The sequence below is a fragment of the Ambystoma mexicanum genome, chromosome 6q (assembly GCF_040938575.1).
Source record: "Ambystoma mexicanum isolate Mex_15411 chromosome 6q, UKY_AmexF1_1, whole genome shotgun sequence".
Classification (NCBI taxonomy): Eukaryota; Metazoa; Chordata; class Amphibia; order Caudata; family Ambystomatidae; genus Ambystoma; species Ambystoma mexicanum.
The window spans coordinates 97,121,945-97,135,506 of NC_090937.1; the positions used below are offsets into that span (position 1 = coordinate 97,121,945).

The 13,562-nt window shown below is 43.0% G+C and overlaps 1 protein-coding gene across 1 annotated transcript in view; it reads left to right on the top strand.

The window, feature by feature from the left end:
• The window catches only part of TSPAN5 (tetraspanin 5), a 482,577-nt gene that overhangs the window by 291,631 nt on the left and 177,384 nt on the right, over positions 1 to 13,562 (top strand). The gene's annotated exons all lie outside the window — the stretch shown is intronic.

The window sequence follows — 13,562 nt, forward strand, 5'->3', positions numbered from 1 at the left end:
ACTAACATTTTGCACTTTTGGTTCGGGCATTGCCCTGTTGGCCTATACTCCAGTCCGAGCCTGTGTAAACATAAGGTTTTTAAAAAGGCAGTGCTAAAAAAACAAGACTGAAGTTGAGGGTAGGAGTAGGGAGTATAGGGCAGTGCGCCTTCCCTAACTTCATTGGCTATTTATTTTGTCCCCCCCCTTTTTTTTCCCCCCTCCTTTTGACATATTTTGCAGCCTTGCAGCAGAACTTAGCATGGACTGATACTCACTAGTCAGTCAAATAGTTTGAGAGATGCCAAGATATATTCATGTGCTTCGGCTTTCATAAGTTGAATAGCTAGAAGAAATGAGTCCCACTGCCAAACCCTACAACCCTCCTTCCATTGCAGATTCACCAGAGGGCCAAAGACCACGCAAGTGGCAACCGTGCCGGGTACAAAACCCATTAACAAGACATAAGGGGCCATATACAAGTTGCTTGGAGTGCCAGTCCCCATCAAAATCAACACCCAAAAGCCACCGTTTTTCTGGTGTTAGACGTGTAGTAGGTGGGGTCCATTATGAGGACACTACGAGTAGAAAGGTTGCATTTCTACTTTTCACATTTCTCTCGTTTCTTGTCTTTTAGTAACTATAGAGATATGCAAGTTATATTCATGCGCTTTTGCTTTTGTAGGTTGAATAGCTAGAAGAAATGAGTCCTAACTCGTATTTTTAGTTTTTAATTTAATATCTTAATTTTAGCTTATACCTGGTGCCAACATTCTCCTATTTGGAGGCACGTTCTATTGTTTTGCCCTTGCCTGGGTTTTCTCAAGGCACGATAGTTATGCTTTGCATTTACTTAGTTGTTGGGTGTTGATCTATATGGCCCTTTTGTCTCGTTAATGGGTTTGTACCGCGCACTGTTGCCACTTGCGTGGTCTCTGCCGCTCTAGCGGGTCTGCAATGGAAGGAGGGTTGTAGGATTTGGTAGTGGGATTGAGAGGGAGAAGAGCAAGCTTGGATGTGCTGTTTGCAGCTTCATTTTGGAGGAACCGGTCACTGTATCTTGTCTCATATAGTCTTTTAACGATGCCTAGTGAGTTGGTTGTGGTACATAGCAAATGTGTATGTGTACGAATCTACCTTCGTGCAGTCATTATCCTCACCCTTTGCTGTGTTTCTGCGTTGTATTTTCTGAAAGGTGAACTTTTAAGATGTACCTTCACAGCAATTGGTGGCCCCGCTCATTTTATTTGGAGTGTCCTGGATGCCCACGGCGTGACAGAATAGTGTTTTTGCCCTCATTTTTCCTTTTGAAGTATGTGCCCGAGATACTGTGTGTGGACCCATCTCTATTTGAGTATACTGCGGTCTAGTTGTACACACTGTGAAGCTAATACAAAAGTGTTACATTGCATGACTATGCTAGACCCACTGGAACCTCCTTTGTTGTGCAAGTGACAGGGGCAGCGCTGAGTGTTTGAGCTTCTGCTTGCTCCTCGTTTCATTTTTTCTTGCTACTTGGGTTGTGTGCACTTTTTCTTTTTAATGGTTCTAGTTTTTGGTAATCGTAAGAAAGCAGATGCTGCTTGGAATCTTAACCCTTTCTGCAGAAGTACTTTTTATTTATTTCAAATTCTTGTAAAGCTATGCATGCCCAGAGGCCTCGGAGCGCTACACAAAAACAATAATTCAAACAACATGACACAATGGATAAACCAGAAACATGTACAAGCAACAAAGATCAGCGGGGTCTGTATCAAAACAAAGGACGTATGCAGGAAACTAAGGCTCACACTGAGTCTTAAATTTGAAGATCCCATTGGCAAATATGTACACATACTTCAGAAACACGGAAGGTTAGTGGTTCCACACCCCACCACAACACAATCCCTGTTCTTCCGGGTACACAAGTCATCAATTTTTATTCTGCGTAAAAACTTCAGATCAGAGCTTCTGACTATATGCAGACCTGGTTTTAGGCGAAGCCAGGCCAGTACTTTATTTTGTAAGGCTTCCTTTGGTTCTCTCTTCCTACGGTCAGCGACCAGGTCTCTTGTTGGGCCATCTATAGGGGTATACACGTGACTTTCTTAAGCGTATACTCCGTAGGTTAGCTGGTTTGGGAACAATATCCACAGACCCAGACATGCCAGCCAGACAGGACTTAGCTTGCATAATTGGAGCAAGAGGAACTGTGTTGGCAGACTGTGAGGAGTTTGTTCCAAAAGTAGCTGTCGAGGCGGAAACAGACTTCACCGAAGGGTGTTACAGGACACTTCAAACATATGGACCGACCCAGTATGACTTATCCCTGATTCTCTGAATTCTCAGGAGACCGATCAGTTTGACTGAAGCTATCCACTTTATTAGTGATGACATGTACTACAAAAGATGCATGGCGGGGTCAGAAAGAAAAGATTTCCCATCTTTAAACGGATGATGGCTCTTGACAGATATCTGTACATGTTCCAACCAGGCCGTAAAGTCATTAGTTAGTACACTTGTTAAATTCAAAGATAATTTTGGCCTGAAAGACCTTCCATGGCTCCAATGAGATTAATAATAGAGCTGACTTTGTCCGGAAGATGAATTCCAATAGCAGAGAACGTCGGAGAGGCACAACCGCTTTCTGACTGTTTAACAAGAGACAGAGCCCCGGACACAGAGACCATAGTCCTATCCTGTGAGCTACTCGTATCAAGGGGGCAGCACTGAGTGAAATCAGCAGTGGATGCTGCTGGCAACGCGGCTGTGGCATGCACAGGGACCTTAGTAAAGTCAAGAAGCCAATCCATTAGCTTGGCATGGAGTCTCTGCCTCCTACGTAAGCTAGAGGGGAATACTTCAGAAATGCGGTTTAGTGAGGGCTGGTGACATTTCCGCAACCTTTGATGTCGCGAGCACTGTTTAGACGTCGTCAAAACATGTCGGGCCGGAGTCCCTTGGTACATGAGCTTGTGAGGCGAAAGCTCAGACATTGTAAACGTGCGGTGTGCAAAAGGCAGAAGCCACTGGTCACAGTGACAAACGCACAACGCATGTATCCCTTGGTTATGTTTAACGCAGAATCCCCGAAGACAGACTTACCCCCTTCAGCCACAGCCTGGAAGCCTGCTCCACCCAAGGCGGCAGAACGGTAGCCCAGCCTGGAAGCCTGCTCGCCTAGGCGGATGAACAACCAAACGCTGCAACAGCAGCAGGAGTGTCTGCGACCAGCCCGCGTCAACCAGACCCGGCAATCTGGAAGTTTAGAGGAAGGGCCACCCACGGCCGTTTCGTCGTTGATTCAATTAAAGTTTGCACAATATTGTTTATTTTCTCATTACTTTGTTGAACCATGCTCTCTTCTTATCTATTAAGGTTTTTCATGCTGGCTGTTCTTTTTTTTTTTTTTTCTTCATTTAATTTTCACTAGAACAGCAACTTTCCATAGGGCGATTTGCTCCTCTCGGTTGTGTTTTCAGCCTCTTCTGTTAAAAAAAAAAGCCCACGATTTTCCAAACGGGATTTGGTTATTACCGGAAAATGCTTGAAAGGCGTGAAAGATACATGCACTGTCACCGCTCAGCTGCATCTTCGTGTATGTTTTTTGAATCCCAGACACTCATTAAGTGCAACTTTCCTGTCATCATCGCCAAACCCACTGTACAGGTAAAATGCATTTTCTCCTTGAAGCTATGAACTATTTATTTTGCTTCAGTCTCTCTAAATGAAATGCCGCCAGCCGTGGGATTCTCCTTTTAAGAATGACAGTTTGGCTACTTCTCCACTTTCAGCTAAGGAGGAGACGCCACAAATTGAATATCTCGGTCTCGTTTGATCCTGTGATCTTCTGCGACATCAGTGCAATTGGCCACGTTTTCCAAGCCGACACTGGGATTTGATATGTTTGTTTTTTTTTGCCCCTAAAGCAACACTACATTTGATACTGTTTTATTTGTAGTGCGCACCTTGCCCCGGGGCATCTGGGCGCATGTTTAAGAGGCAGTTACAAGTTACAGCAAATAGATACAATATACATTTTACACATATTTACATAAAGTTCAGAGCATCGAATAGAGAGGAAAGGAACAAATCTAAGTGTACAGTATTAACAGTCTATGTACAATGAGCAATCAGTAATGGGATTAACAGATGTAAGGATTATAGAGAGGAGGATAGGGCATCCCGTTCATGTAACCACAATTTGGTTTTAGCTTTGAAGGAATGGATGTAAGGAACGTTTCTGAGAGCATTAGGTAGGGTGTTCCAGAGCTTAGCCGCGAGGACTGGGAAGCTCGAGCCTCCATGTGTGTGTGTGTGTGTGTGTGTGTGTGTGTGTGTGTGCGCGCACGCAATGATGCAACATTGTTAGGGTTGCGAGACATTTTAAGTTTAAAGAGTATTAACTGGTTCTGACAGATGGGATAAAGATAATGAATTGCCCATCCTGTGTCTTCCTATCCGGTAATGGCTATTAAATTAACTGCTTATGCTTTTGCTGGCCCTTGACAAAATATCATTGGGTCTTTGGTTGGCGACGTTCAAATATTGCATTACGGCCACCGAATAGTCACTACTTATAAAGCCCCCTCTAAGATCACCACTGTAAGCTTGGCCAGTTTAATCGAAACCCTCAAAATGGCTCTTCCTCACAAAAGAATCCTTTGTTTGATAGCCTTTCTCGCGCCAAAAGGAGAAGCCTCACCATCGCTCACGTGACTTAAGTCCAGTAGTGAATTCCCAGTCGAACCGTGAATGCGCCACTTTGTAGTAAGAATAGCCCATGTTTTTGACATCTCAAAATAGGTTGCCAGATGTCCCTTTTTTTGACACCCCATTTCCATTCCATCGTCGCACTGTGCAACTATGCTGGAAATGCATCTTTTCGCTGAGATTTTTACTATGGGGCCGAACTACTGAAAAGAGTGGCTTTGATCTGCACTTCACCAAAATTATTGGGGTTGGTGGTCTAAATCTGCAATGTCGTCTTTTGGGAAGTCCTTCAATTATTTTAGAAGGCAAACCGGCCGTGGTCAAATCCTTGGCAGTGACTGAGCTTAATTTCCTTAAAATGTAGAAGGTAACATTGAGTGAGGTGAAATAATTGCTTTCATGCTTTGCAGATTGTATTGAATCTAGAGCGGGCACAATGCTTTGTTTCACTATTGAGTTCATGTGGAATTTACACCAGCATTTTCCCCTGTTCACCACTCCCTGTTTAGAATAGCCCAACAGTGCTTCTGCCAGCCTTGTTAACCAACTACCCACCTTTGGGATCTATATATAAACCCAAATGGAGTTTTGTTTGGCTTTATCATGCATGTATATACACACACATCTTTCTTGGGGGCTGGAGAGGCTGAGCAAGTCCTGGTGACCCTTGGGCAAAAAACCTAATTTTAAGCCCTGACTCCCTGAGGCCGGCACTTAAAATGTTAGCTTGGATAAGATTCATCACTGGTTGGGTAATCTATCCCTTTGGCTCTCCGTTCTATGGACTTTACTGTCTAATGCAAGAATGTCTCTGCTTCTCCCCTCCCACATTTCGATTCCTCTCTGAATTGACGTGTGCGTGAAAAGTCTAACATTGTGTCAGTAGAAATTCAGGTATTTGAATAGTTCTTTCCAGCTGGCTTTTGGCAACGGCTACTAGTAGTCCCAACAGAATTTCCCTGTGTTCAAACTATTAAATGTGTAATGGAACGAGAAGTAATTTTAGCTGTGTGGAAAAAAAAATATATATATAATCGGTCTGTCTTTCAAAACAAGTATGAGAAAGCCGATAGTTTTGGTGTTTGCAGTGGTTTCTTGCATTTTACACTTCTAGGTAAGAATGCAGTAAAAACTTGTAAGCATATTTCAAATTACTGAGATGCAAGTTGGTATTTGCATACACATGACATTAGTAATAGACCTAGTGGAAAGACTTTTCTAAAATGAATTTTACGAACACCTTTTCACTATTTTCTTACTCCATAGACTATGGTCTTGTTACTCCAGTCGGGGGGGGGGGGGCACACTGCACTATTTTCTCAGATAAGGTACCAGGGCTGTAATACTACTAGGGTGGTGTTTAGGACAGCGTAAGAGCTTCATAAGTTCACGTGTGTGCCGGGGCGCCCGCCACAAAGAACCACGCTGATCTGTATCTGAAGTCCAAGGGTTGGTGCTGGTAACACCTGTCTTTTGCTGACTAACTCACTGGTGAATGCCTTAGGCGAAAACTAAAGCCACGTTTTTAAGTTTTTTTTTTTTTTTTGGAAGGTCCAGTAGAAGGGTTTTTTTCTCAGGGTGCTGGGGAGATTATTCCAGAGATTGGCGGCCATGACGGGAAAACTGTCCTCTTGCGGTCTTTCCGGTTACCAGTAAATGTTCCACAATCAGATGCGCTGCCAGCTTATATGCATAAAGCATAAATAGCATTAAACCTCCTAATAATCATTCCATCTACAAGGTTCATAATGGTTGAGACATGGATACATTTTGGCGTTTTTTAATTGTATTCATAGTCCATGATCCAACACGAGATTTGTATGTCCAGATGAGTCATATGCCAACACGTGTTTCGACCTCCACAGGTCTTTTTCAAGGCAAAACTCTGCTCCAAAAAAGGAATTTCCGACATTTGAATACACATATGTATCACCATATAACAGGGTCAAATAATACAGGGAACAACAGACCATAAAGTAAAATATACATTACCAAATGCATGATGTCAGAAGTGACAACGCAGCATCATGTCACCAACAGCACATAAAAAGAAATAAAAGTAAGAGTGGGAAACTTCAAACTTAAATATACAGTGCTAAATCATCTGATATACTATCAAGAGGTCATCTAAATATGGCATGCATTGCCATAACTCATGCAGTGAATTCATGCGTGCCACCGCCTGGAGCCCAGTGCCACCAGCAGGAGCACCTCTTTACCGCACCCATAGAGCCAAATGTGTGTGTATGTATGTATATGTATATATGTATATATGTGTGTATATATATATATATATATATATATACATATATATATATATATATATATATATATATATATCCAGATACATAGTGTGCGAATTGCAAACGTCTCATAGCTACTGTGTTAATACAGCATCCATAACCACAATGGTCACGCTTCACCACATAGTGTCAGATCAACAATTACCCGATTTATGGTCTTGCAAATGCTTCTCCACTTGGAATTGTGCCGGAAAGTTATTACTACATTCTAGTCCTTTATATGCAGCAAAAGACCAAATCGATATAAATACTAAATTGGAAACTCGGGTCTCAAAACTTAAGGTGAAGTGGAGTCCCAATTTTAAAACCACAAGTATTACCTGCACTTGTTGCATGATTAGAATAGTCCTGGTGAAAATGTCATTTTGATGAGCAACCTGCCTTAGGTTGCACTACCTAATGGGGTGAACCATATATGTTTAAATATAGCGGAATAGAATTGCCCTTTAATTCGCATTTTGTCCCGAAAAGAAAGAAACACACCCAAACTTGCATGTAATGACTTTTCGTTCGCACCCGTCCGTCTCATAGTGAGTTGAAACGCGGGCGCGTCCGTGTTCCATTTTATGTAGAAGCCCCGGATGGAGGAAATTAAGAAAAAAGCACCTTGGAAAGTCATGACACAAGTCACGTGACCCTAGTCGGTCACGTGACAGTTCAGAATTGTGAACTGAATAGAACCCGTGGATAGAACCCCTTGAGCGATAAGTGCATTCAAAGACGGTTGTTGCATATACGGATGTACACAATATTTATTATAATGAACATAAAAACTCACGTCCCTGGTATCCCACTTGAAGTACTGTATCCTGAACTTCCATGCCGTGTATTCACGTGACGCTTATCCGTCATGTGATTATTGACATTTAAAAAAGGAAAACATTGCGAAAGAATATAACCAGCGATGTTGAGCGGTTATCAAACGCATTCAATGTTGCAATAAATGAAATACCACGTATCCCTAATATCACACCATATTGTCCGGAAGGGCTACATAAATGGTAGTGTTTAATTCTTAGCTAGTTAATCATCAACATATGCAGTAATACTTGTTGTTTGCCCTCGCTTCTGAGTGAATGATAATGCTCAACATTAGCAATAATAGAATAAAGGTCCTGATACCCCTGTCGTGAATACAAATGGACAATGGGTTTGATACGGCAGCAGATTGTCAATACAGTTCCATGTTATTGAAACTTTGCACATTGACCAATTGGTGTCAAGAGCACATAAAATGAAGAATTCTTGGATCTTGTTATTAGTATTTCTCATGGTAAGATACACACACAAACATTTAGAAAACCAACTGCTGTGAATTCCATTTTACATGCCACCAGTTGTCACAAAAGATCAGTCATAGAAAACAGAAATTTATCGGGCACGCTGAAATTGCAGTGATATGGCAGACTTTACTGATCAAGTTGGACAGATTTGTGAAAGGTTAAAAAAAAGAGGCTACTCGAACTGTAGCATTCAAAATGGCATCCAACGAGTTAGTAATATTTCACGAGAGGATATGCTGTCTGAAAATGAGGAAGAAGTCCATTGGGCTCTCAGATATAGGCATTATTACAAAGTATGTGCAAAACTCAGATATCTTATACAGATTGTTAGCCAAACATTGGCATATACTTCAACTTGATTCTGATATATTGCCATACATAGCAGATAAACCCAAGATCATTTATACACGTAATCGCACTCTCAAGAGACATTTATGCCCCTCTTATTTAGCTTCTGAAAGCAATGTTGCAAAGTCTATTTCTTGGTTACCTTCCAAACCAAATGGTTTCTTTAAATGTGCTACATGTACTTTTTGCAAGTTTGTAATACAATCCGACTCCTTTTCTTGCCATAATGGTTTATCAATTCAAATACGTGACTTTATGAAATGTAAGACCAAATTTGAGAATTTCAGAAGCGAGGGAAACCAACAAGTATTACTGCATATGTTGATGATTAACTAGCCAAGAATGAAACACTACCATTTATGTAGCCCTTCCGGACAATATGGTGTGAGATTAGGGATACGTGGTTGAACACGTTTGATAACCGCTCGACATTGCTGGTTAGATTCTTTCACAATGTTTTTCTTTTTTAAATGTCAATCACGTGACGGATAAGCGTCACGTGAATACACGCCATGGAAGTTCAGGCTACAATACTTCAAGTGGGATACCAGGGACGTGAGTTTTTATGTTCATTATAATAACTATTGTGTACGTCCGTATACGCGACAACTGCCTTTGAATGCACTTATCGCTCAAGGGGTTCTATTCATGGGTTCTATTCAATTCACGATTCTGAACTGTCACGTGACCAACTAGGGTCACGTGACTGTCATGACTTTCCAAGGTGCTTTTTTCTTAGTTTCCTCCTTCCGGGGCTTCTATATATATGGAACACAGACGCACCCGCGTTTCAACTCGCTATGAGATGGACGGGTGCAGACGAAAGTCATTACATGTAAGTTCAGGTGTGTTTCTTTCTTTTCGGGACAAAACGCGAATTAAAGGGAAATTCTATTCTGCTATATTTAAACATGTATTAGGTAATGCCACCTAAGGCAGGCTGCTCATCAAACGACATTTTCACCAGGACTATTCTAATCATGCAACAAGTGCAGGTAATACTTGTGGTTTTAACATTGAGACTCCACTTCACCTTAAGTTTTGAGACCCCAGTTTCCAATTTAGTATTTATATCGATTTGGTCTTTTGCTGCATATATAGGACACCGACTAGAATGTAATAATAACTTTCCGGCACAATTCCAAGTGGATAAGCATTTGCAAGACCATAAATCGGGTCATTGTTGATCAGACACTATGTGGTGAAGCGTGACCATTGTGGTTATGGATGCTGTATTAACATAGTAGCTATGAGACGTTTGCAATTCGCACACTATGTATCTGGATATATATACACACACACACACATTTGGCTCTATGGGTGCGGTGAAGAGGTGCTCCTGCTGGTGGCACTGGGCTCCAGGCGGTGGCGCGCATGAATTCACTGCATGAGTTATGGCAATGCATGCCATATTTAGATGACCCCTTGATAGTATATCAGATGATCTAGCACTGTATATTTAAGTTTGAAGTTTCCCACTCTTACTTTTATTTCTTTTTATGTGCTGTTGGTGACATGATGCTGTGTTGTCACTTTTGACATCATGTATTTGGGAATGTATATTTTACTTTATGGTCTGTTGTTCCCTGCATTATTTGACCCTGTTATATGGTGATGTGTATTCAAATGCTGGAAATTCCTCTTTTGCAGGAGAGGTTTGCCTTGAAAAAGACCTGTGGAGGTTGAAACACGTGTTGGCATATGACTCTGTCGCCTGGACATACAAATCTCGTGTTGGATCATGGACTATAAATACAATTAAAAAAACGCCAAAATGTATCCATGTATCAAACATTATGAACCTTGTAGATGGAATGATTATTAGGAGGTTTAATGCTATTTATGCTTTATGCATATATGCTGGCAGCGCATCTGATTGTGGAACATTTACTGTTTCTCTTGTAACGTTATGTGGGTTAGAGGTGCCTACTTGTTCCGCCTGGATGCTGCAGCTAGTTTCAGGTGTTTCTTGAGGAAGTATATTGTTTAAATATTCAAGCTTAAGCGCTTCCAAATACCTGGCACACCTCGGCCATACTGTTTCTTGTCTTTCAGGTTAAGGTGGGCACTCTGAGGAGGTGGCTGGGGGGTTGTATTTCTCCACCTATTGTGATAGGCAGGCCGGGGCAGTGTTCGTGATGCACCTGTGTACGATGAAGAGGGTCTTGAATTTAATCCGTTCACGGATCGGGAGCCAGTGGACATCTTTCCTGACCTTTGTGACGTGGTCGTGTTTGGACAAACCTGTCATGCTCACTTCTCTCACACCCGCTCCTACCTGACTCTTTATTTTAATGGTCTCTTCAGACGTTCTCCTCCAACCCAGTGCCCAGTCACTGTCTTTCTGATCTCTCATTCCGCCTTTCCCCCCCTCCAACATTTGATCTTACTACTATTCTTACTCCTGTTCTTACCATGGCTCGTGCCCCCAACTACCCCTCTACCTCAGTTATCATCTTTCCTTCGTCTAACTCTACCTCATTTCTTGCTATTCATCTTGTAATCTGCCTCACTCTATGCTGATAGTCACTCCTGTTCTCCAACTGTCGCACACTATTCTGTTGCTCCTCTGTATTCAACCCATGCTATCGACCTTCACTACTGCTCTACTGCTTCTTGTACTCGCTAGCACTCCTTGCTACCTACTCCACTAACAGCTCCTACCACTACTCTCAACTACTACAACCTCCACCACCACTACCGTCCTGCTACTCCTACCCTACCTCTAATATTCGCACTCTCCACTCATTTACAAATACTCCACAGACCCCCTGAACAAATGGCTTCCACACTCTGGTTTCTCTCGCCTTCTCTGGTCCTCCACTGCCTCCTGTCCTCACCCAACTAAACCAAACTTGCACACTCATGCACCTCCTTAAATACCTCACTCCCTCCCATGATTTGCCACTTATTTTATGACTTACCTTTCTTGAGTGGTTGGATCAGGGGAAGAGCTGGGTGAGGGCTAGTTATCGCTGCCAGATGAGGTAAGGGGGCTGGGAGGTAGCCCGTTCTAATGCATTCCCCGGGAAGGGTGTTGGGCTACTCCCCCACCACTTAAAGGGGCCACAATGCTGGCCCTGTGTCACCTGTCACAAATGTATATTATGTTGGCAAACAATAGCTTGCAGGCATGTTTAGAACGTTTAAGTAAGCATGATGACTTTAGGCATGAGCTAGGATGGTGGGGCAGGAATGAGCTGGGTTGGGAGGCAGACTGGTGCGAGCTAGGGTGTGTGGATTAGGCAGGGTTGATTTAGTGTGGGTACAGTAGGGTGGGTGGACAGGGAGACATAGAGAGGTTGGGGCGGTAGAGAGGTGGTATAGAGAAATGAGGTAGGGTGTTTGGGTAAGGAATATTTTAGTTGCGTGGGGAGCTTTGGTGTGTAATGATGTAAAGTTGGTTGGTGAGGAAGGGTAGGTTGGTCAGGGTAGCAAGGAGTGAGGCAGGTGTTAAAGCAAAAAATAACCTTGTAGTTTTGCTTTAAAGCCACAGCAGACTGCTAGAAGTCCCAGAATGCAAAGTAAGACGAGCATGCTGCATCTCCTCTGTTGTACACAACTAGAGTTTCAACACTGAAGGTCGCCTGCCTATCCTAGCTGTTTGATATTCACTTCCAGCTTGTTATGCATAAGCAAATTTGAATGTTAACTGTGATGAATCTGGAGTATTCATCCCTTCTCACCAAGCGAGAGCCACCCCCTTTGAAGCTAGGAAGGTGAGCCTGCTCCACAAGACCCTCCCTAGGGGTCTGAGCAAGTGGACCTTACTGGGAGTGACTCCCCCATAGGGGCAAGGACTCACATTCCCATAAGGTACTCCCTATGCAGGACACTATCTGCATACTTAGCACTACCTCACATCCAAAAAACTGTCCTTCTGTTTGGCTGTAGCTAATGTGGAAACCAACACGTTATCGGAAAATAAAGGAGAGATCGCTTTAAGAAGAAATTAGTATGAAAACTGGAAGGTAGAGAATGGTGCACAGTGGAAGCCCGATGATGTCAGACCGCCTAGGAGAGGCAGAGCTTAGCACAGCAGCGGAGCCTGTGGCACTCCCAGAAGCAAGGAAGGCAATTTGGAGGCAACCGAGGAACAGCATAGCAGACAGTGTGAGAACCGCTGGCTCGGGAGGATAGCTTGGGGGTGACGCGCTCGTCTTGGAAGCGAGACGGTGAGGAACCTCTGGGTATTAAGAGCGTTATAAATAACGAATTAGAATTACAACCATTATCGGGCCGGAAGCAGAGGAACCATCAGAAGAGGTGGCTGTCACCACAGATGTGCCGAGGTAGGCCTGAGGCCTTCCTAACTTTGCCGAAACCTAGATGGTAGGAATGGAGGAAAACTTCCACTAGCTGCCATTCAGGAACACGGCGAGTTGCAGAGAAGGAGAGAATCGAGAAACTGAGAGATGAAAGCAGAGAGAGAAAATTGACCTATCCAAGTGTGTGCAGAGTCCCGCAAAATCACCTGTGACTGATGGAGTTACAGGGGTGGAGTTACAGGGGTGTGCTGGAGGAGTGGGCGGACGCCGGGAGAACTAATAAATAAGCAGAGACTATGATTGTGATAAATATAGGAGCGGAGCACCGAATGAGCCAAAACTGATATCTGGCGAGATATTCAAAATCCTAAAGCAAGGAAAAGGGTAAATTTGCCTCATCTAGATGTGCGAGTGAGATTGACACAGGAGGAGAAGAGGTGGATTCCTATTACCTTGCACAGCATAGGAACAAATAGATTCGTCCTTTCTTTTCCTGTCTGCTGTTAGATAAGCGGGACACCTCCAAAAACTAGTATTAGCAGTTTGCAGGCAGTGTTAGATAGACCTTCATGCTATCCTTATCTTTCCTTTGTTTATCCTAGACATTATAGGTGACCTCTTTCTCCCCATGTGGACAAGTGTGAAACATGTTGCAAGTGAAAGTAGTTTAGGCGAGTTGATGCTTTTCT